Source organism: Lycorma delicatula, chromosome 7 (genome assembly GCF_047948215.1).
Source record: "Lycorma delicatula isolate Av1 chromosome 7, ASM4794821v1, whole genome shotgun sequence".
NCBI classification, from domain to species: Eukaryota; Metazoa; Arthropoda; class Insecta; order Hemiptera; family Fulgoridae; genus Lycorma; species Lycorma delicatula.
The window spans coordinates 78876967-78903447 of NC_134461.1; the positions used below are offsets into that span (position 1 = coordinate 78876967).

General features: G+C 28.9%; 1 protein-coding gene and 1 long non-coding RNA gene across 3 annotated transcripts in view; one reads left to right on the forward strand and one right to left on the reverse strand.

Moving 5' to 3' along the window:
• Nucleotides 1-26481, reverse strand: part of LOC142328467 (uncharacterized) — a 266368-nt gene that overhangs the window by 221033 nt on the left and 18854 nt on the right. Inside the window, exon 1 of one of the 2 annotated variants that reach the window (XM_075372275.1) lies at nt 14015-14204. The exons of the other annotated variant lie outside the window; for it this stretch is intronic. The gene's annotated coding sequence lies outside the window, so the exon portion shown is untranslated. Of the gene's footprint in view, nt 1-14014; nt 14205-26481 lie in introns of those variants that run through there. 2 annotated transcript variants of the gene reach the window in all.
• LOC142328469 (uncharacterized) overlaps nt 1-26481 on the forward strand; it is a 283425-nt gene that overhangs the window by 209623 nt on the left and 47321 nt on the right. The gene's annotated exons all lie outside the window — the stretch shown is intronic.

The following is a 26481-nucleotide window of genomic DNA, read 5'->3' on the forward strand; positions in this document are numbered from 1 at the left end:
TATATAGTATTTATGTTCCTTTATATAACGTTTTTTATCAATTCGATACTCGTAAGATAAACAAACATTTCTATTGATCGGAGATAAATTTTTATTTCTTTTTGTACAAGATCGGAGAATCTCTTGAGAGTGATACTACTTCAAAGCTTTTCCATAAACTTGCAATTGTAGCATTTGAGAATTTTAAATTTATTGAATCATGAATCAAGTCGACCTGTGTGCGAATTCTAATTGGCTATTATTTGTTATTATTTAATTACTTTATAAAAACACAAACCTAATATTGTTTCTATTTTTTTTTTTTTTTTTTTTAATTTTTGTATCTTCCGTTGATAAAGTCATGGAAAACGGAGTATGGTTCTTTTCGTTGGTCCCATAAAAAAATAAAGTTATTTATTTTATAAAATAATTACGTTTTATGTATTTATTTTTATTGTATTTTTTTTTCAGTAGGGGAGGAAAAAGCTGTGCCAACCGCCGTCAGGCCCGCACTGCCGGCAGTGCGGGCTGTCACCCACAACCCCCCCCTCTTATCATTTTTATTGAATAGTATTTTTACTCTCTTGTACGAAGTAAAGGATGTACTGTGATTGAGAAAAATTTCGGTTTTCAGATTTCAACGGAAATATCCATTTTGACCATTCCTGAATCCATTTTGACTAGTTTCAGCATGACATATGTACGTACGTATGTGTGTATGTACGTATGTATCTCGCATAAATAAAAAACAATTAGTCGTTGGATGTTGAAATTTTGGATTTAGGACGGTTTTAATATCTAGTTGTGCACTTCCCCTTTTGACTGCAATCGACTTAATCAAAACTGTTCAAAAAATCAAAAAAGAAAACATTGAATTTTGGACTTTTTCTAATTGCAGTAATAAGCTATCATTGAGAGCTTTTCAACGATACAACATAAGTGGTACTTATTTTCATTGGTTCTAGAGTTATAGCCAAATAACATTTTAATTAATGAAATATTTGGATCTTAGGGTCCAGCTGCACATCAGTTCGAATCAGACTTCATCTTCTTTTTTTTTAATTTAAATATACTTATCTATTAATAAATTATTAACCTCTCATTGTAAACAAATTTTTACGATGAATTATAATTCAACAATAACAAAAACATGAAAAATTATCAGAAGTTTTTAATAAAATAAAATTCCATGTACTTTTCATTTTTTTTTTTAAATGTGAAAGTATAATTTAATAGACGTAAAGGAAGTCATGTGTTGTCCACTACAGATTTAATAAATAAAATTTATTTTATTAATTTGTATTGGTCCTAGGTTTTTTTCAAGATTTTACTATTTTTTCCATTACATTTATTTCATCTAATTTCAAACTGACGATGCATTCTGATGCGTACAAGCTTTTTGGTTCGATTACCGTATTTTAATGTTGTCTGATTTTGGGAATTTGTTTATTAAATATGATTTTAAAGATTATTTCAGGATTAATCAAGTTGTAAGGGGGTTTCCATTTATCGTCTTGGTCTCCAGGTATTCAAATTATTTTGGATAAGGCGTACATCCCCCATGAACTACAATAAAATGTTCATCTTAGGCAATTTTTTTCCATCATAAAATTTCTTATTTTTATTGAGTTGTCTTTTTTATGTAGATTTCATAAGAAAGCTATCTACTGTAATCGGTACCATGATTGGACTTTTTTTTGTTATCACCAACCATTGGCCCAGAGGTTAAAAAAATGGGGTTTCGAAGACAAAAACATCATACCCCTCTTAATAGACACAATATCGAATTGCTTTAAAGTAATCATTAGTTCTCTAAACATTACCTAAAACATTTGTCTGAAACAATTTTTGATATGAGCAACCCTCACGGCAAGAGATGACCAAAACAAAAAATAAATAAATAAAAATATCGCTGTAACTTTCTTATTAAGTAAAATATCGAATTCATTTAAGTTCCTACTATTTATAGGATAATGGCCTAAAACATATCTAAGTAAACTTTCTTACATCACCAACCATTGGCCCAGGGGGTTGAAAAAATGGGGTTTGAAGACAAAAAAGAATCATACCTCCCTTAATAGACATAGTATCGAATCTGATTAAAGTGATCGTTTGTCCTCTAAACATTACCTAAAACGTTTGTCTGAAACAATTTTTGATATGACCATCCCTTACGGCAAGGGATGACCAAAATGCTGCTGAAATTGTAAGAAGATGGGGCTTGTCGTATGCTAAACATGTGAAACATTTTTCTCTTGCAACCATTGTCGTATTGAGTAAATTTGAAGTTTTTCTTAATTTTAAGGTGGAAATTTTTTTTATTCTTTACTTAGCACTGGTAAAATCTACCTCCGCCTTCCGGTGTGCCGAAAGGGATTTTTTTTCTTAACATGTTGGATTTAATCCGTGTCGTACCCTTGTTTTACATCATCATAATAAAGTTATTTTTTAATTATGGCCTACAATAATTATTGTTTCGTTTGCATTTACATAACGTTTTTTTATTTTTTCCATTTTTTTATAAAAAAAGGGAATATTAAATAGTTTTTTATATTATTTGTGCGGTTTTTCTAATGGCTATGATTCATATAGAGTGTCTGAGACACGAGCATCAATCAGAACAGATTATAAATATCACTTGTAGGCTAGTATATCAACTCATTTCAATAGGCTTGGCATGCTGATATTTAGCAATATAGTCAGTTTTTGTGAAAAAACGCTGGGAATCCTTTTTACGCACCACTTTGTAAACCTAGACTGGGATACTTATTATTTTTGAGAATGCATACCCTATTTTTGGTAACTAACTTGTCTCATGTTAGATCGCCCTAATGATTATCATATATCTAACAAATAGATAGTAAGTATTATTAACTGTAAATATAATGTTTTTGCTTGCGTAGTATACATTATAGGTTGGTACAGTAATCGGACATATTTCAGTCTTGTAATATTTCTAATTTAATAATTCTAGAAAGTTTTTATCTTCTTTTTAGGTTTATTATGTTTTAATTTAAAATTATTTCCATAAAACATTTTTAAAATTGAAATTTATAAATAAATTCATTTTTATGAAGAAATTAATAAAAAAAAAAAAAAAAATTCTTTGAGATTTACACTGGAATTCTATATCGTATAGAACAATGTGTGATATTTAAATTTGTTTTTAGTTTGTTTTACAACATATTTAAAATAAGCCGGATGAATTTTGTAGGGAAAAATAAGTAAGACCTCGGGTGGGTGGATCCTCTTATAAAGAGGTAGAAGGCACTTAAATCTAAATCCTTAAAGGATAATTTCCATATTAATAGAACAAGCTTTTGAAGTCTAAAACTGTGTGGGCTAATTGCTTGTTAAAAATAATCCTTCTTTTTTCTATTTAAAAGATCTAAAATTTAATTGTCAAAACTTAAACTTTCAATTTTCTTATGCTAGAAAATTTTATTAATAAATCAGAATGCAGAGGGTGTACACACACACACACACACACGAACGTAACATATTCGAGTATTTTATTTATATATATATTATATCGATTGTATCAGTAGAAGCATATTAATAGATGAGAAGGTTGTAATAATTGTTTCATGATTTTGAAAGCCCCAGGTTTAAATCTATTTAAAGAAATTGTTTATTTTTATTTACCATTCTATTAATGTACTTCTTCCGGTTTTACTCAATTAAAGATTCTATTTTAAGACTTCTAAAATATCCCTGAAACTGGGAGGCTAATTAAAATTTGTCTTACAGTCTAATGATTATGAAACTGTATACAAGATTACGCCTTCTTATGAAATCTTGATATTATTAAAAAAAAAAGTTTCAATTAAAATAATAATTAGAAGAATAACCTCTACTGAGAGTTCTTAGTTCGATTCCTGGTGAAGTACTGAAATCTGTATTAAATAATTTCAGATTAATTTTATTACTAGCCCGCCGGGCTGGTCTAGTGGTTAGCTCGTCGTCGCAGATCAATTGTTTAACAACTGATTTTCGAAGTCAAAAGTTCTGAGGTTCAAATCCTAGTAAAAGTTTAATTTCTTTTATACGGATTTAAATACTAGACAGTGGATACAGGTGTACTTTGATGGTTGGGTTTCAATTAACCACACATCTCAGGAATGGTCGACCTGAATTTGTACAAGAATACACCTCATTTACATGTCAAAATATCGTTCTTACCTCATTGAACTATGGGGGAAGGTTGTTTATTGTACACTTGTTGAACAGATTGAAACGTATACATCAGGAAAAAAAAAATTTATTACTCATAGACGCACACGTCTCACTTCTATGATATCATTCTGGTGATAAAAATTACGACGGTTGAAAATATATTAATCGATAAGTAAAATCGATTTTTTTTTTTTTAGGAAGAGAAAGTGAAATGAATGCCTATAAAGATTAATTTTTTATTACATACTTAAAACAGTATAATCGTTAGTTCTTCTAAAATGTTTTTTTAAATAATTAAATTTTTCCTTTTTGTGATTTTTTTTATTACTAATGAAACTAAAAATTGGTTTTATCTTTATTAAATGATTTAATGCATATTTAATTATACGTTATGATTAAGCGAAATGACCTAAGAAATAAAGTAAATTCAGGCTTATTCAAATTTTGCGCTATTTGTATATGTTTAGGAAACACATTTTTAAAAAAAAATCGGGTGGAGCTGTGTCGAGGCGCACGGCCGTTGGTTTAACGTGAAACATTACAGACCTTGGATGAAGTTCCTACGAGTTACAGACCGACCAACTTATCTGTAGAGTTAAATGGCAGAGCCACCATTGTATTTTTTTTTAACAAAACTGAAAGTCCCAAATGGTAAATTTTAGTTTCTTCATTTGGCCAACTCTACAGATAAACTGGTCGTCGGTCTGTATGTAAGCGAGTCACTTTCAGTGTATTGGATTGAAATAAAAACGAGACATTGACTGCATACTAAATGTAATTTTAACATAAAACAGACCCTAAATGTTACATGATATTTATTTCGACTGATATTCGACGACAATTATGTTCAACATTGATCTGTGATAAGAGAAGGAAGAGACATAAGGCATAATAAGCAGCGGTAGAGTGCTCGCGCCGTCGACGTCGTTCACAGAGCGCGCCGTGCCAGCTTTGCGACGCTTCCGAAACAGTCCCGCTTCTTTGGCACCGGACGTTGGGGTACTTGTGCGTGGCCCATAACCTTCCCTTTCCAACATATGCGTAATTTATATTCCCGGCTGGCTATTGCGCGGGTTGAGGCTGCATATTGAATTTTTATACATTTTTACATGTTTACTTTAATTTTTTACACATAAATATTGTCCAAAATATACTTATTATTACTTAAATCGATCTATCTCGAGAAACTCTAAACACAAACACACTAATCACCGCGCTATCACGTCTAAGTGGTGAGCTACATTGAATGGAAATAAGCGAGAGCGCCAGTGACGGAAACTCAAAGTCGTATTGGCGAGCTGACCATGTTAGTTATAAGATGACACCGCATTTACGTCTCTGAGACTAATAGTTGGGAGTTACTAAGGCGGGACGATATAGAAATTTTTCGTTACGCTACAAATTTCTATTGTAGTACCTGTATGTTTCGGTGTGATTTTAACGATGTTTCACATCAAATCATTGTGTAATTTACTTAGTAGTCTTACAAACCAGTCTTAAAAAAAAAGAATTAATTTTATATGATATTAAACTATATTTTTTACAACGTTACTGCTGAAAATCTCAATTTAATTGATCATAACCTGTAGCAATACGGTAAATTATATAAAAAGTATTACATACAAACTGGCGTTATCAGTTTTTCGATTGGAAAAAAATTCAGTCGCTTCACACTGTTCTGCAGAGAAATAGCTTTATAGACGAATATAATGCAGCACTGTATTCATGTTAACATGAACGGGACTGTACTATTTTAATAAATTCCTGTCCGTTTTAATAGAAATTCCTGTTTTTTACCTTATGGTAGTGTTTTTAAAACACAAATTCATTATCAAAAAATTATCTTATTAAATATGAAACGAAAAAAGTTAGTATTTTTTTTCCATAATTTTCTGCAATTCCTGCGGGATTTTTTCAGGTACATTAAAACTGTTTAGAATAAATCAGAAAAAGCAAGGTTTAATTGTAGTAAAACTCTATTTTTTCCATTAGAAAAGACAGACTTTTTCTTTAGTTACAAATTTTGTAGTGTTGTTATTAAAGTAAACTAAACGTGTTTTAATCACATTGAATATTTAGGTAGTAATTTAATTTTCTTAAAAAGTGATAACGTTACATTGTGATAAATAATTAAATCTTTTATCCTGATCAGTATATAATATTGTAGATAACGTCAAGTATGCTACTCCACTGATAAAAAAAAATGGAACTTGTTTGAATGAATGGAGGGAAACTCTGGTAAAAACAGAGTATCATCATAAAATACATACTTAATTATTAAATAAAAAAATAAAGTATTTAAAGTCCATATTAATAATGTAGTAGTTAAAAATAAAGGTGTCCCAGAACGAGCTGACATTTTAATTTTTTAATGAAACATTTTTTATTTGATAATTCATAATAGTTTTGCTTTATTAGAAAGTAGTGACATAGAGGTTATGTGCGATAGAAAATATTTGACAAATGAATGCCTTGGCTGCACATGTTTAATCTTTTGAAAAAATTTTCCAAAACATATTGACATCATTTCCTGGAAAATCGGTAATTTTGTTTCGAATTTCTTCTTTGAGGTCCTCAATTGTTTGTGGTTTATTGATGTACACCTTAAGATAACCCCAAAGAAAAAAATCCAATGATGTCAAGTCGCATATTCTTGGCGGCCAAATCACATCATCTCGCTGCGAAATAACAAGACCGTTAAATTTTTCTTGCTGTAACTGAATGCTCTCATTGGCAGTGTGAATGTTGCACCGTTTTATTGAAACCATTGAATGTAACAGCGTCTTCATTATAATTTTCGAAGAAGTAAGAGCCAATCAATCCTCCAGACCAAACTCCTCACCAAACCGTGACCAGTAGAGGATGCATAGAAAGTTCTTAAATCTTTTTTTTGATTATTTTGATCCTCAAATTCGACAATTTTGTTTATTGACAAAGCCGGTAAGTAGAAAATATGTCTCATGTTAAACATGATTTTTTTTTTTGAAAATTTGTTATCAGCTTGTTGATTTTCCAAACTCCAATTTGCGAACGCTGGACGATTTGCATAATCTTGTAGTTTTAATGCTCGCGTCAACTGAACCTTGTAAGTGAACGAAATGTAAATCTTTACATTATATATTTTCTTGTCAGCGAGGAATGTAAATTTTTCCTCAAAATTCGTTGAAGGGAGCTTCTGGAAATGCTTGATTGTTGACTGCGATGAAGGATTGATATGGAAGGATTTTCTTCAACACTTTTATTAACACCGGTTATGATTTCATTAGAACGAACTGTATGAGGACGACCACTGCTTTTTACTTCCTTGTACGAAATAAAGGAAGACTTGACATGGCTAAAAATTTCGGTTTTCAGATTTCAACGGAAATATCCATTTTGACCATCCCTGAATCCATTTTGACTAGTTTCGGCGTGATGTCTGTACGTATGTACATATGTATCTCGCGTAACTAAAAAACGATTAGCTATAGAATGTTTAAAGTTTGAATTTAGAACTGTTGTAACATCTAGTTGTGAACCTCCCTTTTTGATTGAAATCGACTGGATTCAAAAAATTCAAAAGTGTCCAAAAAAGACAAAAATCCAAAAAATTCGGATTTTGGATTTTTTCTTAACTGCAGTAATAAGTCCTCATTGAGAGCTTTTCAACGATCATATCATAAGTGGGTGGTACTTATTTTCACCAGAGTTATAGCCAAATAAAATTTTAATTAATGAAATATTTAGATCTTACAAGGGTAAGATCTATCGTACATCGGTTCGAATCAGACTTCATCTGTTTTTTTTTGTAACTTTTTTAAAAATTTAAATATATTTATTTACTAATAATTATTAACCGGTGATTGTAAAAAAAATTTTACGATAAATAATATTTCAATAATAACAATAAAAAAGTTATCAGAAGTTATTAATGAAGTATAATATTATGTACTTTTCATTTTAAAAATTAGTATATATAATTTAATAGGCGTACAAGAAAGTCAAGTGGTGTTCACATCAGATTTTTTGTTTATAACTGAACCAGTTGACTCAAATTTATTGATTAAATTTACCATGGAGACGATAAGAAATGATGATAAAAAAATGTACGGCATTTTCGAACAGTTTCCGTAAAATTTTCCCCATTTATATGGTGAATTTTTGCAATTCTATGCGTTGTTCAAGTGTGCACTTTTACATAATTTAATCTCAATGTTTACTGATAACTGTGTATAAAAATCTCTACTCTGATTTTACGCGAAAAAAACAGCGGCAAATTTAAAATATCAGTTCATTTTGGAACAGTCTTATAAATACATGAAATAATAATAAAAAAATAAAAATTTATGTGGCTTTAAATGAAGATTATTTGAATATATGTATACATTAAACGGTGATGCTGTCAATTCAACTTTTTTTAATATTTTGATAGCATTATTTAAAAACTCATTGAATGATTAAAGTTGTTTCCATATAAGAAAATACCCTTACTTGTTCCTATGTTATTTCATTAGATTTTCTTAATAAACTTACTTATTTTTCGTGATGATGAAATCAGACATGTCCTTATCTATAAGTACGTGATGAAAATTTTCTTCTGTGTTGGCTCTAATGTTTAAATACATGATTAACGAGAATTACGATTGTTTTCCTGTGATACCTATTCTTGATGTGAGGTCTTTCCATGACAAATAAGTTGAAATGTTTTATTAATTTTATTATTTTGTGGGGGCTTTTTTATCTTATAAAAGTTGATTGCCATTTTTTCTATCTAAACGTCAAAAGTTAACTGACATAGGGTATGATTAGTGAATTGATATTTGACTGTTAATCTATATCAAGTCCCTCAGATATCTTATCTAATAATTAAGTGTCAAACGCAAAAATTACCTCTTGACTAATAACTTTAAAAAGTTGGAAACTATTTTTTTAATATTCTCAGCTTTCGTAAAAAAAAGTTTAAAATTATACTTATTAATATAATGTTACACACTCATAAAGTTGTGATCTGATTGATCTATTAAAACTAGGGAAGATTTATAAAAATTTATATAAATCGAAATTTATGGTATAGTATCTCAAATTAGTTAAAAATAGATAAAAAATGGAATTTCGGGCATTTCAATAAATAAGAAACTGTCGCAGTAAGTGCATCAAAAGGGCGGATTTCTGGTTTTAGTTAAGAAAGATAGAATGTTGCACTGCTGTAATGATTTTTGAAATAATATTGTTTTCGGTGTTTTTTTTTTTATTTCTTGTTATTTTAGTATGTTTTTCTATAATAGTGTGAGGTACTGTGTATTGTTCCAATAAATGCATTATACTTGTATATTTTTATGTTTTTTCTGTCTTCCTTTCTCATAGTTGTTTAGTTATGAGTGTATCAAATACGTAATACTACTACTTGCCAACAACCTACTTAGATAATGTTGTCCGTAATTTATGTATTCTGGAGCCGTGCTTATGAAAAAAAGTTTAAAATTGACCCAATACGATTAATACTTTAAAACTGATTTTTTGGACACAAATCCGTTTCCTTTTCTTATTATTTTGGATTATTGCGAGACTAAAGTACTGCAGTGGAACCTGCGAATAACTAACTCGCTTGTAACGAGAGCAGAGCTTGGTGGTAACGATCAACATACTAGGATTTGTTTGGTTTTCTATCTCATTAATGATAAATTAATTTGCATTTAGCGAGGTATCAACGACGCATCATTAACTTGGTTATTACGAACATTTTCATTTTTTTAAATACTGTAATTAAAAAAAAAGTTAAATAACAACCAAATAATCTCAACGCAAAGGAAATTCCATTTCTTCATTTATGAAGAATACATGTATGATTTACGTAAAGATTGTGACTTTATTTTAGGCTTGTTCAGGTCAGGTGTTAAGGGTGAACAAAAGGTTTGTAACAGGATGCTGTACAGTATGTACAATTCAAGTTCCATTGCGGTATTACAAGGGCTGGTAGTTATTTTAATTACTTCGGTTTTTATGTTTGCAAACTTCCATGAAAGACTGGGGCCAACAGTGATCCGTTAAAACCGCCCAAACAGGTTCATCGAACCCTATAGCACATTTTAAACGATTTAAGTAAAAGTCTGAAGAGGGGGCATGGTTAAGGATAAATTTTACGTGTCCTAACCCCATTGATAAATTCAGTAGTCATAATTTACACTTAAAAAATACTCCACCGTAGAATCAGTTAAACAGTATTGCGTTAAAGTAATCGATCGGATACCCAGTAGCCAAATACAGTACAGTAATACTGTAGTCGCGTCAGTGAATGCCTTTTCATTTTAGTGTTTCTTGCTAAAAAATATGGCACGCTATATTTCAACTGAAAATTATCATGATAAATCAACTTCAGATTTAAACTCTTTAACTCGACAAAAAAAATCAGCCTTTCATGAATACTCAATAGATGAATACGCAACAGCAGATGACGGCATACATACTACAGAAATTAAGACTGATGAACACATTATTACTGAGGTAACTCATAGTAGTGCAGGTGATAGCAAAGCTGAAATTGAAAACTAAGATGAATCTACTACTCTCCCAGACGCATCAATGATTGAAGTCAAAGAATGTTTTAAAAAATTAACGGAGTTTAGTGAGACTAATAATGTAAGCGATGAATTTCTGGAGTACTTGAATAAACTACAAAACTGTTTTAATGATTACAGGTATAAGATTATTAAACAAACAAAAATAAACGATTATTTTAAGGATAATTAGTTTTTTTGCGCAATTAAGTTTTGATGTACTTTGTTAGAATAAAGAAAAAATACATTAGAATGATTCTTTAGATTTAATAAATATAGTTTGTACGTAAAAATGTGTGACAGAAATTTTTATGTGGTCATTCGTTACTTTCCTCGATGATTTTGGTAAGTTTTACTGCATACTTATTACCATTTTGTTTGCTAATTCATTGATCGCTAACAGTTTTGGTTAAAAACAAAACGTATTAGCGCCTAAAGATTGTATTACTTCTAAATTTTATTTGTTAGTCTATAATACAAAACGCATCGATATTTTATTTTAAAACAGCTTCTTCTTAAGTGTACAGTATATTTTTTATATTATAATAGATAAACACGGCTAAACATTTACGGTTACGAGGTGGAAACTCGGAAGTACTGAGCACTCGACTGTACATGCATATTTGATCGGCCTCTTGAATCTCGTTATAACTAAGTTTTACTGTATAACGAAACTATACTTCCATCCTTCCTACACCCCCTTAGAATACCTCACCGGATGTAATAGCGATTTCTATAAAAATTCTTTGAAAATCCGCTAATTACTTTTAAAAATTCAGTGTCTTTCACTCGATAAAGCTTTGTAACTGATAACAACTTAGTATAAATTTCCATCCGAATAACATCTCTTCTATATTTAAAAACTTTTCAAGCCGATTAGTTAAACATTTAATGTTTTCTTACACTCCTCTCCTATTCCTAAACGTGAGAAATTTCTCATTTGGGATAATAATTTAGGAGTATTTAAAGAAAGCAGTAGAAATAATTTAAAGTCGGTTGAAATTATAAAATATTTAAGAGACATCTACTTTTTATTCTTGGTGGCGTAAATATACCTTATTACTGTGGTTAAAAATTATTTTTCACTATTAATAATTCATTCATAAAATATTATAAAGAACAGTCTTCAACTTTAGACATTTTTTTAAACTAATATTTTTAGATTAGGTATCGTTTAATTCGTTTTCACTGGGATTTCTAATAATATTATTTTTTTATTTGAGCTAAAAAAGACGAACGAATTAAGTTTTCCTTAATTCCAATACCCTTTGAGATATGTAGCACTCCTTAATATTTTTCACTCCCTAATGCAACCAAAAAAAAAAAAAAAATCTTCTGTGGACACCACATAACTTCCTTGTACGCCTATTAAATTAAATATACACATTTAAAAAAAATGAAAAGTACATAAAATCTTATTTCACTAATAATTTTTGATTTTCTTTCATATCTTTTTTTTATTGTTATTATTAAATTATTATTTATTGTTAATTTTTCTTTTTACAATCGGAGGTTAATTAATAAATCAATATATGTAAATTAAAAAAAAAAGTTAAAAAAAGAAATGTCGGATTCGAAACCGATATGTCTTCTTCTTGTAAAATCCAAATATTTCGTTAATTAAACTTTTATATGGCTATAACTCTTGAACCAATGAAAATAAGTATGATATATCGTTGAAAAACTCTCATTGAGGGCTTATTATTGCAGTTAAGAAAAAGTCCAAATGTTTTGGGTTTTTGGCTTTTTTTGACATTTTTTGGTCAAGTCGATTGCAATCAAAAGGGGAGGGTTCAAAAGTAGATGTTACAACAGTCCTAAATCCAAAATTTCAACATTCTACGGCTAATCGTTTTCGAGTTATATGAGACACGTACGTACAGACTTCACGCCGAAACTAGTCAAAATGAGTTCAGGGATGGTCAAAATGGATATTTCCGTTGAAATCTAAAAACCGAAATTTTCGCGATTACAATACTTTGAGTACAAGGAAGTAAAAATACTTATTGTGATGTACAAGATACTATCTGTAGTTTTAAAGTAAAATTTTCTTGAGATTTTAAAAAATAATACTGGTATATACAATTATATAGCAATATACATACAAAACTTATTAACAAAAATTCCAATTTTTTACATTCTTGGAGTTCTTTTCGTTGAGAAATTACAAAATTTTATGATTTATTATTTTTTTTATCGTTACCAATATTTTTATCTGTTTTATGCTGTATAAGGTAAGACCCCAATTAAGTCTGGGAAAATATAAACCGCTGTAAAGAGAAACATAAACTATTTTATTTATTTTTATGCAAACGATGTGTTCATAGAAATATGTTTATAAATCATTAATTGAGGAGATTATATGATAAAAATTCAGATCGGGAATCAAACTTGGAACCTCTTGATTTTGAAGGCAAAATATTAACTAATACTCCAATCGATCGGCTTTTGATAAGTTTTAATATACATATACAGCTATGTAAAGTCGGCACCAAACAGCATCCTGACAGATGTTTAAAGCAGTAGAATTTTTTTAGGAATTAAAAAAACAAAAATCTGATTGTTTTTTAACTTAATCTAAATGGGATAGCAATAATGAACGATTAGAAATAATTATGTGGGATCGTGTTTACTTCTCATATGAGAATAAATAACCATTTCCAATTTATGGTAATTTATCTATTAAACATTTTCAAACATCATGATTTTTCTGCGGAAAAGATTTTATATATATAAATTTATTTATTTCCTATTTTTTAAATTCCCACCTAATATCGGAAAGAATGAAAAAACCTAGAAAAAACGGTTATTAAATACAAAAAAATTTTTTATTAAGGTGACCGATATATATTCATATTTTTCTTTTGCTTGTCGTTAAATAATAAGCTAGAGAAAAATTATTTTCAGTTAGTTTATTTCTTAGAGTAAAAAGGTATATATATTAAAATTTTCTTTACCTAGATTTAAATTTAGATCAAGAAGTTTAATAATAGATCAAAAACAAAAAGAGATTCACTAGAGGAATTTAAATCCTTACCGCCCTTTTTCTTTTTCATGAACGAAAAGTAATAAACAGAATTTATTTCTTTGTTTATAATAAACGACCTGAGTATGTTAAAATCTGAAAGATATTAGTTATCTTTTGTTGTGTTTCAGTTCAAAAAATCTTGGTTACAAAAATGTTTCGGTGAGGTTTAGCTAGTACGAATTTTTTTTTAAATTAGAAAAAAGTCTTTATAGGCGAATTATTAACTTAAATAAAATTTAAATTGCAATGATTTATTTAAATAAAATAATAATGTTTATATAATTATTTTATTACTTACATTAATTTATGATTTTTCTGTTGATAAAATGAGGTCACTTGGTTATTAACGTCATTTACGTGTAAACTTATTGAGTATAACTTTGTATGAAACACTTATCGTAGAAACCAAAGCAATTATGTCGTAGTGGTTATCTATAATGTTATATAGGTACAGGATACGCGTATCTATATTGCTAGTGCATTTAACATCACGGTACCACTACGGGTTGATGCGGAGATGCGGGAGATCAGAGTATCCCATTTACCCCCACCATATTTACTTATGTGGGGGAGTAGTACTCTTACCCCCTTTTACTTGACTGTACACTTGTGCGCAATTCCAGCAGCCCTTCCTCACCACATTTCTCATCCCTTTTTACATGCAATCACATACACATATAAGTATATATAAATAATAATGATAAAGCTGTTTATTTTTTCCATGATTTTGACAAAAATAAAATAAATTTCTGGTATATTCTTTTTATTATTTTTTATTTTCTTCTTCCATTATTAAAAATAAAGTTTATTTTTATTTATTTGTTTCTGGTACATTACTGTGAAGTTAAATTGCTATAAACTTAAACGAAAGTATGCACTAAATGCAAACAAAAGATAAACAAATTTATGATGTAATAACTTGTTTTTGTATGACTTGACCTAAAACTTTCTTTTTGTTTCTGTAATTTTCATAAATTTGTATGTAGATGACGTCGTTATATCTTTATTCTCTTTTCATTATGTAACTTTACTTAAGTTCAAAAATAAAAACAAATTTGTTCCTGATTTTATTATTTCTGTTTGGTTTTTCATATAATATTAAATTTTATCTGTTTTAATGAAGTTTTTTCATATATTTATATCAAATTTAATTTAATCTAGGTATTGTCTTATCTTAAAAATTCGTGGGAGTTCCTACATATCTTCTTCTTAGTGAAAATTTTCTTTTAATGTTTTCTTGCTACTAATGCATTTTACAAAATAAATTAAAAAAAACACCCATTAAATGTCATAAATGCACAATAATCTTTGTAGGAAATATTTGCTACTAATAGAAGATTCAACCTCTATTTGAAAAACTGCTTTATCATTACTTAGTTCCAGAGAATATATATTTTTCTAACAGTATTTTTTATTTGATTTTCTCAAAAACTATTATACAATGGACAAACGGGTTGATAGAAATTTATGCAATTACGTTACTGATGGAAGAAAACCATCCAGCATAAAAAATACAAAAATTTGAATAATTCTTACTTGATCATTGTAATACTTGATGAAGCTTTTAAATGGTTAAATTAGACAAAACAAAAGCCATACCAATCTAACTGGATGCTATATTAATAAAATACTCGTATTTTTATTGTAACTATTATACTTCTTTTTTATTTTTATGATGTTTTTAGCTCGTTATGTTTATGATTTCATCCTTAATCATAAAACGAAAAATATTTCAAAACGTGCAACGGGACTTAAAATAATAAACATTTTTAGAAAATAAATATTTAAAATAAGATTCCTCTTATTGGAGGGGTCAATTTCTCAAAATTTTACTAATATAACCTCACATTATATTAAGCTCAGTACATGATTATCTTATCTTTTTTTTTTAAATTTGCCACAAAATTTCACCTTCCCTAAAAATCGAACTAAGTTCTTTTATTTATAGCATATTTGTTAACCAATTTTTTTTTATCTCCTCCTAAATATAATAGTCTTACAAGCGACCAAAAAAAAATATTTGTGGCAATATTGATGATGGGGAAGTCGATCAAAGTCTAAAAATATCGATTTTTTGAATTTTCAAAACTTTTAATATTATTTAAAGATAATATTTATTTAAAGTTAAATAATACATTTTTAGTAATAATGTTACAGTATAATTCATCTTTCTAACATTTTATTGGTTGTACATTTTTTAGTGGAATTTTTTTTTAGTTTCTTCCATCTAAGATAGTAAACGTAGAAAAATCAAAAAAGTTACTTCCAAGATTATTTTGGAGTTGGGGGAGCAGACAAAATATAAAAATACCGATTTTTTGAATTTTTAAAAATATTTGGGTGTTTGTGTAAACATATAATGATAATATTACAATAAAACTTCATAAAAAAATTATTTCTTACTCCAAAAAAGAAATCTTAGGTAACTTATTTTTTATATAGTTATTTTTCCATATACAGAATGCTTGTTTTAAAACGGAACCCATTTTAAAGAAAAATAATGTGTTATATTTAATGAGATTAGTTGTAAATATTAAAATTATTTGCGCAAAGCAATATTGAGACCAAACTTTTTTATCACAAATTTTGGAAGTGTACACCATTTTCATCAATGCAAGCTTTACTTTCTTTTTCATATTCCGTGCATTCTTTCGGAGTGTACGTCTCTCTTCCAATGTCTTGTAATTCTTTAGTTATGTTGGTTTTTAGTTCTTGTTGGAATTTATTTGATCTGAAATGTAATAGACGCTATTATATTTGATATTGTAATTGTTTTATACCTCGCTTGTAAGTTCAAAGCTTAATAACTCGGTTCAAAATAAGTAAAAAGAACGAAGCGGTTTTATATGCTTCCTCTTTTTTTCTTACCTATTCAGTTCCATTTAATTACTAAAAATTATATTAAAAGGGAAAGAAAAATACTCTTACTGATTATATATATGTTTTTACTTTATTCTACTTTATGGCCCATGTGAAACGTGTCCAAAAAAAATTCTAATTTCATATAATTGATCTCTCTTCATTGTTCTCACCCAATTTAAGCGTATTTAGAAGGCCCATTATTATGATGATACTCTTATATGTTGAATTTGGTTTTGAAGGGGAAAGTCCTAAGATATTCCAAAATGAATAACTGATAAATATAATTACTGACTTACGCTAATGTTGTGTGATATGCATGTAAAATTATCTTGACAATGATGGAAACATGTGGCAGAATGTAAAATACAGTTGTACATGATACGTTTCTACATATTCATGACAAAAATAAAATATATAGATTGTATCCTAAGTCAGCAATGTGTTAGATAAATAATACCCAACGTTGTAAACGGATTTTTTTTTGTTGTCAAGGAGTTTGATTATTTGGGTTTAATTAATTATTGAATTCAAAGAATAATATCTCTCAGGAAGTAAAAAGGACGTTATTTGTAAATATTTACTATGTTGGGCATTTAACCGTATGAAAATCCACGGATTAAGTAGGGAAATTAATGATCAGTTGTAACGAACACTGTACGTGTTATTACTTATTGTTTTGAGACATAGGCTATTATTTCCTAGGAGGAGACCATTTTAAATACTTCTGAAAGATAAACGTTTCGAGAATCCTTGGAAGAGTTAAAGGTAGAAGAATTTTAAATTGAAAGCACAACTTAAACACTGTGTCATTTATGTACATGGTAACGGAAATAGAATTTCTACGATTTAGATGGTTAGGTCATATTGTTTGAAGAGATAACAGCACTTTACCTCCAAAGCAGGTTATGACAGGGGAAATATGTAAATATTGGGCGAAAGAAAAGCAGACTTAAAGAAGATGAATCGATATGGTAACAAGAGATGCAGCTGGGAAGGGAATTTTAAACTGCAGAATGATGGCTTTGAACAGAGATGAATGAAGGCATTTATTGAAGTAGACCAGGTCCCATGCCGCGTTGAAGTGCCAACAAAGTAGCAGCAGACTTATTTATAATAATAATTCAAAGGTCTATGATAGCACCAAGCGGTGCGATCTCTTATCTTAACAATTTTCATTGAAAATTAAGATTATTTCATTAAACGTTGTTTTTTACTTTCAATAATTAATATTTTTGAACATATTTATATGGTTTAACAACCCGATACAAATTGAATGAAAAATTTTAACGAATTTTTCAAATTTTTGTATAGCTAATGGAAAATAAAAACAGTTAATTTTTAAGGAAAATTTACTCATTAGTAAGCCAGAACATAACAATAAATCTCATTACTATACAAATATAAATAGACGTCTTTTTCGTTTTTTCCTGATAATTCCAAAAACTACTGAACCGGTCTTTACGAAATTTCAAGCGTAGTTTTCTTATGACCTCCGGAATGTTAACCATAGTTCAAACCTCACCAGTCTTACTACTATATAAATCATTAATAAAAAAAAAGGCTTGCGCCGGTTCTACGCAAGAAGACCGACCTTTCGTTTTGGACCTCACTATTTCGCAGCCAGAAATGCACTGATTTTTCAAAGTACAACGCACTATATACGTTCGATTAACGAGTAGACCCTATGGTTATGTTGTCTGTTGACGACATTATATTGAGTGTAAGTCAAGAACGGCTCAACCAATTTTTATAAAATTCTCACATGTATAACTTCAGATACACTACTACAGCATATATAAATATCAATGAAATTGATCGAGTAGTTTTGGAGATTTTCGAGCCAAAAAATTGTATACATAAATGGTATTTTCGTAATCCTCATACTTCAAAATGTAAAGAGATTTTTAATTTTAATCCCCAATCCCAACATGTGACCCTCAAATGTACCTCAAATCGAGGTTATTATGTCTTTAAATTGAACGTAACTGAAGAACGATTTCAAATTTTTACATGCCCAATTTCAAATGCACTACTACATTCAATCGATGAAATGAATCTAACAGTTTTGGAGTAATCGAGCTACAGATTTTATACGTTGGTTTATATATATAAAGGAAATTACATTTTAAGCGAATGATATTCTCGTACTCATACTTCAAAACGTAAAGAAAATTCAATTTCACCCCAACCCCCACAGTCACACGGTGCGACCAAAAGTAATACCGATATTATCTTTGAAAGATCGTATAAAGAAATAACCCAGACATTCTTTTAGTAAATATAAGGTCGTCTACATCAGTATATTTTTGCTATATCGTTCATTGTTTATTGATTATCAACTTCTTTTGATAGTTATTGATTTACTAAATTTAATGTCATTGTCTATAAAGATCATTGTAGTACATTATATATATGTTACCTTAATCTAAAAACCAATTAGTCCGATAATAAAATTAAGGAGAATGACGACTATTTGCATATTTAACAACTCTATTTAATGACTGAGAGCAACAACCCACACATAAATACTAAAATTTATTCCCAATTTTTGAATTTCTTTAACGTGGGTGAAGCCGCGGTGAAAATGCTAGTAGAAAATAAAATTTAGCATATTTTTTTTTGATTTTAAGGAAATTCATAATAATACAGAGGGTTTTAAAATTATATTTAATTTTTTTTCAATATTTTTTTTTTTTAATAGAAGATAGGATTTTTTTTAATAGGAGGTAGAAGATAGTTAATTAGCTATAATTTTAGTGTGTGACATAATGAATGTGAATTTCATTTATATCAGCTAATTTTTGTAATGGAATGTTAATATATTTTTATAAGATGACACGATAATTTAAATATTATTATATATGATTTTAAAATTGTTTTCTATTTCAAAGAAAAATAAAATGGATTTATATAATTTAATTAGTTTTCTGAATTATCAGTCATTAAATTGATTTGGTGATATTCTCCATTCTTTCCTGTTCCCTGCTAATTTTTTAACCTTAATATATTTATTACATTCTTTATTCTGTTCTATTTCTTTACCCTTCATTTATATTTTATTTTATATTCTCTTCTTAGATTATATATAATTTTTATCCTTTACAAACCCTCTATTATCTGATTCATTAAAGTTGAATGTCTTTTGGTACGAGTGACCAAATAATTTATCCTCTTTTTACAAGATTCACCTCAAATTTCTTTTTTCCTATTTTCGTTAGATTGTAAAAATTTTAATGCAGTCTCATTTTAAAAGGTTAATTCTTTTTTTTTCAGTTTTTATACGCTTTGTTTCTTGTTCTTTCTGTTTTTCTATTATTTATTTTCTTTACCATCATGAGCTAATTTCCACTAGTGTACTTTTAAAAACTTTTTTTCTAACACTAAGATTTATATATGATATTATTTAAAAGCTTTTCTTAATTGCGCCTATCTATTTTTTATATTTATTTATTTGTTCATTTTTTGTAACTTTACTATCTAAATAAATAATTTGTAATCATCATTCCCATTATTATAATTTAATATTTAATAATTCTAAGATTGTATTAAATTATTCAAATTTTGTTAAATAATATTATATTAATAAGAAAACTTTTTTGTGACAATTTTTAACTTTTTTTTCGTAAACAATATTGAGCCAACAGTTCAGAAGTTTAATTCGTAATTTTTATTATGTTCTGAAGCACAGCTTTACTCATACTATTTATATATATATAGAGCATGATATATAGCTTTTAGTTTATATCTTTCGATATAGCGTATTAGATTTTCTGTTAAAATTTATTACGATATTGTAGTGGTTGCACATAAATTATTAACCATGATGTAATATACATTAATTTATATATGTATTTTAGTACAGTTCAGTTTAATGTAACGACGTAATTTTTAGTTATATATAAATCTATCTACATCTACTTTTATGGATAAAACCATAAATGTGCTTAACGCACCTGTATCTCATTAAGTATCTTTATCTTTTATTAATATTGTATTCATAAAATAAATTATAAAAATTTATTAAAATATTATTTTAAGTAAATTAAAAAGAGATTACAATTTAAGATCTCTGGAAAAACTTAAGGAGATTTGAGTCTTGAGACAGTTGATCGATAATTAATTTTTGATTTATCTCTATTTCAAACTTTTAATAATTTAATTTATATCAGTGTTATCGTTTTTATTTGGATTTTTTTTTTAAATGTGCATTCACAGCAACATAATTGCAATTATTATTTTTTTTTAACTAAATCAAAAAAGTTATTTTTTGAGGTATTGTAAAAATTCTAATCGCCTTACTTTTATGTGCATGTTTTTTTTTTTATTTTAGAGAAGAGTTTAAACAATTCCCTTTTTTAAGAAGAAGAAAAAACTCTAACTCCCAGAGTAGGGTTACCAGGCCCGACTATGTCGTTCTAGGGGCCGGGACTCGGTCTTTATGCCTTTTTGCCTCAAAGAGAATATCCAAAGAAGCATTCTTTTCTACAAGAGTCTTTCGGTCTTTTCTACAAGAGGACGAGAAAGTCCCCGTGCCTCATCACTGCTACCCATCTGTGCATGTACAAATGAATAGCAGCTCAGCAGGGAGCTGTCCCTCATCTCCTCGTTGCCCTAGCAGCCCTATCCTTCTGTTGAAGAACCCGTGTGATAAAATCAGATATAGCACGGAATATTATCTCGTTCGCCTGTCACAAACGGCGCTGAGAAATTTGGACTAGGCGCGGGGTCCGCGATTTCGTTTAGTTAGTTTGAGGGAATCTTGTTAGGTTGGATGTGAAGATGTCCGTTTGAGGCCTACATTAAGGCAAAATTTGATTTGTATTTGACTGATGCAAATATCTGCTGAGGCATTTACATCGGCGGCATCCCGACCGAGGCCTGGCTGATGAGTGTGAGATGTAATCTGTTAGAGGGTCTAAAGACGACCTCCAGTAAAGCCCTTCAACGGAACGGAGGGGGTGGTGTGGCGATCGGTAATGTCACAAGGTGGTTGTCTTCCCCTACGGGCTTGGGATGTACTTAGGATATCATCCATCTATATATATATAAAAATTAATGTTTTTTTGTCCCGTATGCATTCCTATACCATTCATCCGATTGCGATGAAACTTTGGTGAGTTGTGCGCACGCTGGCGATGGTTTCTGAATTAGTTTGGATCCGTTAGGTGGCACAGGGATCGAGATATCTCGAAAAATTGTATTTATGGTTCGATTTGGCTCATATTCATTATATGTGTTACATGGAAAGAAATACCTCTGCAAAAATGGAACCGCTAAATGGCGCTGAGGTTGAGATATTTGGAAAAATTGCATTTTGGTCCGATTTGGCTCATATTTAGAGTATATATTGGTTAAATGAAAGGAAAAAAATTTGCAAAAACTATACGCGCTAGGCGACGCCGGTGTCGAGATATTTACGAAAAAAAAACAAATATACAAACAGACTTTCTTCTTCTGTATTTATAAAGACAATGTTCGTATGTCCTTGTTGTCTGGAGAAGATTTAAAGCTATTGAAATCCTCGATCTGACCAATAGAAAGAAAGTATTTTGAGCCGACTACTTTGTTATAGAGTAATTTGAATTAAATCCGATAGGTAGTGCTATCTTGACAATTGGATTTATATACATTCTGACATATAAAGTGAAAGGTTAAATTTTGTGAAGTTCCATAATGTTTTGTTAGTTTCTTAATGTTCAGTATTAATTGTGATGATTTGGCAGCCATATCCATTTTCGTTAAAATGTTATTTTCCACTTACTACTGTGTTTAGAGAGTGGTTTTAATTAAATCCGATAGATAGTGCTGTTTTGCCAGTTGGATTTATTTACGTTCTGTCTTTTATAAAGGGATTGGTTAAATTTTGTGAAGTTCCGTAATGTTCAGTTTTTTAATGTTTTATCAATCTTTCATTTTTGTTCATATATATATATATATATATATATATATACAAATCTAGCAATAGCGAAGCATTGCCGGGTCTTCTAGTTAAATATAACAAAATATGACTTTTTTTAAGTGTGCAGGAGACGAATTTTGTTTTAGTAGGCATATTTATATATTCTTATTATTGTTATTTCTGCAAATAGTTGCTATTATCATTATTATTTATTGGTTCCGACCAAAACCTTAAACAAAATAACTTTTAATTCAGAATTTTTATTTATTTAAATTAATGTCAATCATCTAGATATTTACATCATCGAGTGTGTAAGTTATAACTTAAAAATGACGTTTTCTCAATAATGATTAAGAATTAATAGACGTAGAAGTTTTCTCGATTAAAATCTTAATAATACAAGTTTCTCACTTGTTAACGAACAGAATGGCCTTTTAATTACAAATTTACTTTATTACAGAAAAACAACATTATATTTCAAGGCCACAAAATTAAGTCGTTTGTAGTAAAACTTTGTTATATGTGAGCATTAACAAGATATAACACTATAAACGACTAAACTTTGGAAATGTTTTCAAATTATTATATGAACAAATTAATTAATGCACAATCTTATCTAACATTTCTGCGTATATTATTTTAGTTGCTGTTTTTACGTCTTTTAAAATTAAAAGCAATTTTCAAGGAGATATTTTGATGTTGAATTCATTTCAATACACAGTTAATAAACTGACATGTTCTAAAAAATAAAATAATCAACTTTTGCTTTCAGTTTTTAAATTGACCACCTTGCATTTTTTCTATCTACTATTTATTATACATCCCTGCAGGATAAGGGTAATAAAGCAAATGAAATTCTGCGTGTTAATCAACACGATAGGATAGTCATACAAATATGTATGTAACATCAATAAATATTGAACATTGTCAAATTTTCTAATGTTCAACAAACAACCAACGCTTTCGTTATCGTCGTCTGTTATTCATTGATAAAAATTTCACTATTAATGTGATATACCATTTGAATATGAGGTAATATGAATTTAAATTAATTCAGGACATTTGTTAGATGGTTTACGCGATAAACGAAAATTGGAAAATTACACACACACACTCATACATACACATATACACACGATTGTGTGAATATTTTCAGTGAATTTATAAACTATTACTATATTTTGCATAAAATTACAGTACGTATATTTTCAGAATTATGTTAAAACCTTCGTTTATAACCATGTATTTGTAAAAATGAACCTATAACTGATAAATTAATCAAATATAAATTGTAAAAAGAAAGATAATACTAAATCTAGCTGAAAAAAAATCACCGAGTGACAATTTTTTTATCTGTGACTTCCCTACGGTATGATCTACCGTTTCGTGTAAAAGTAAATACGTTATACTTTCCAATCAGTTTACGGTTTAGCGGATACAACAAAACGATAAAATTTCAATTCCTACATGATGTTTGTTATGAAAAGTACTATATTTTTTCCAAATAGTAGTTAAAACTCCTACGTGTATAAATTTTATACACACTGACGATCCAGCCCATGTAATTCCAGTTGTTCTACGGGATTGTTTCCATAGAAACCATGCTAAAATTGATAAAATTTTCTGTCGGCCTAAACCTTTTTTCTTTTAAATAGCATTAATTATGTTCAAATAACACAAAAAATACTTAAATTTTATATTTCCAATCGTCCGGGCAAGTGTTGAAAGGCGTGCATAAAATACATACACACGGGTGGAAAAATCAGATTATTTTTATATTGTAACATTCTTGTGTAATTAAGTCTCTAATGTAATTATTGGCCTAATATATTCAGCTTATTTTCTTTGCTCCATATGAAAACAAAATCTAATGTGGACATCACATGACTTTCTTGTACGCCAACAGATTACATATACACATTTTTAAAAGTACATAAAATTCTATTTCACTAATAACTTATGATTTTTTCATATTTTTTTTACTGTAATTATTGAATTATTATGTATTGCAAAATATTTGTTACAATCAGAGGTTAATAATTATTAATAAATCGATATATTTAAATTAAAAAAAAGGAAATGAAAAATGTCGGATTCGAAGCGATGTGCCTTTCCCCTTGTAAGATCCAAATATTTTATTAATTAAAATTTTATTTGACTATAACTCTGGAACCAATTAAAATAAGAACCACTTATATATCGTTGAAAAGATTTTAATGAGGGCTTATTCAGTTAAGAAAAAGTCCAAAATCAAAATGTTTGGACACTTTTTGTTCAGTCAATTGCAATCAAAAAGGAACGTGCACAGCTAGATGTTACAACAGTCCTGAATCAAAAATTTCAACATCTTAACGGGTAATCGTTTTTGAGTTATGCGAGGTACGTAGGTACGTACGTACAGACGTCACGCCGAAACTAGTCAAAATGGGTTCAGGGATGGTTAAAATAGATATATCCGTTGAAATCTGAAAACCGACATTTTTGGCAATACTTCCTTTACTTCATACAAGGAAGTGAAAAGCATACAAAAGACAATAAAAAGGAAATTAAAAGTCTTTTAAAATTATTTTTTTGATCATACAAACAGTCATTTACTTTTTAATTAAATTTTCTTAGTTATGAATTTTGAAAAAGCATACCATATACATACATTTTTCACTACAAGCTGGACAATTAAACCGCACTTAGTGTTTTCTGTAAAGTAAACTTTCGATCATGTTCTTTTGCAAAATAAGCGTAGAAAACAGTGTGAATTTCTTCCTCGCTTTACCAGTTCAACCAGTTCATACTGGCTAGCTTGATTGTTAGTAATTGAATGCAGTATATGTTTTGTTGAAAATAAGTTGTTTTGCTAACATCTCTAGAAACTGAAATTCTACCACTAATTCTACCACTAACATGTTGTTTGTAAATGACATGTGCATTCACAGATGCTGTTTTTTGCAGTAGTTCAAATAGAATCTTCCTGTACCTCTTGACTCCTCGCCTAAGGGCGCTTGGAATATTATCAGATAGGGAAGCTATCTGATCTGACACATCTATGAAACTCTTGGCTCCATTGTGATCAACTATTGTCGATGGTTTTTATAGTGAGCCTCTTTTGACTTATTTTCAAATAATTTGAGATGTAGATTTAGTTGCGAGAAACATCACATCTCTCTTGTCTCCATTGACTACAGTATCTCTCCATCGTAGCTTTGATGCCTCTACTGTTAAAGGTGTAAGTTTTCTTTTAAGTCTAAGATTTCCAATTAGATATGTTTGCTTCTTGTAAAGTTTATGCGCTAAACCAACACCGGTGTAGTAATTATCGCAGTATGAGGTTCGCTTTTCACCAAGTAAAGATTCAGCTGATTGCGTAACAAGTCTAGTTGCAAAAGGTTCTCCAGATTTTTGTTTTACTTACCTTCATATACATTTAATGACCAAGTACAGCCACCTTTTAAATAATTTCATGTCATATTTGTGTTTTTTTATACGGCATAAACTGACGAATGGAATTCGTCCTGTAAAGGGGATCATACTTTCATCTATAAAAATAATTTCTTTTGCGTTCTTGAAAGTTTTCTTTTTGTATTTACTTTTACGAACATATATTTAAAAATTATAGAAGAAACTTTTTATATAAATTAAATATTACATATTTTACAGGTTTAGCTAGAAGACCCGTTTTTTTTTTGTTTTTTTTAATTACTGCAGCGCGTTTTACTAGTTCAAGCATAGAAAATACAAACAATAAATTAACATTTGTTTCTAATGGTGCGGAGAGGTAGAGAGAGAATTACAAAAAGAAATACTTTATTAAATATTAAATTTTAACTTATTGCAACACAGGAAAAGTTAAAATATTCGCCATCCCTAAACGCCACACTAATAACTACATCAAACACAGCAATACAAATTAAGAGTACGAGCTACGATTATTTATTTATTATTACTTTTTCTTTTTTAGTAAATAAATCATTGCTTGATTGAATAGTAATATTTTCAAAACTAATTTAATT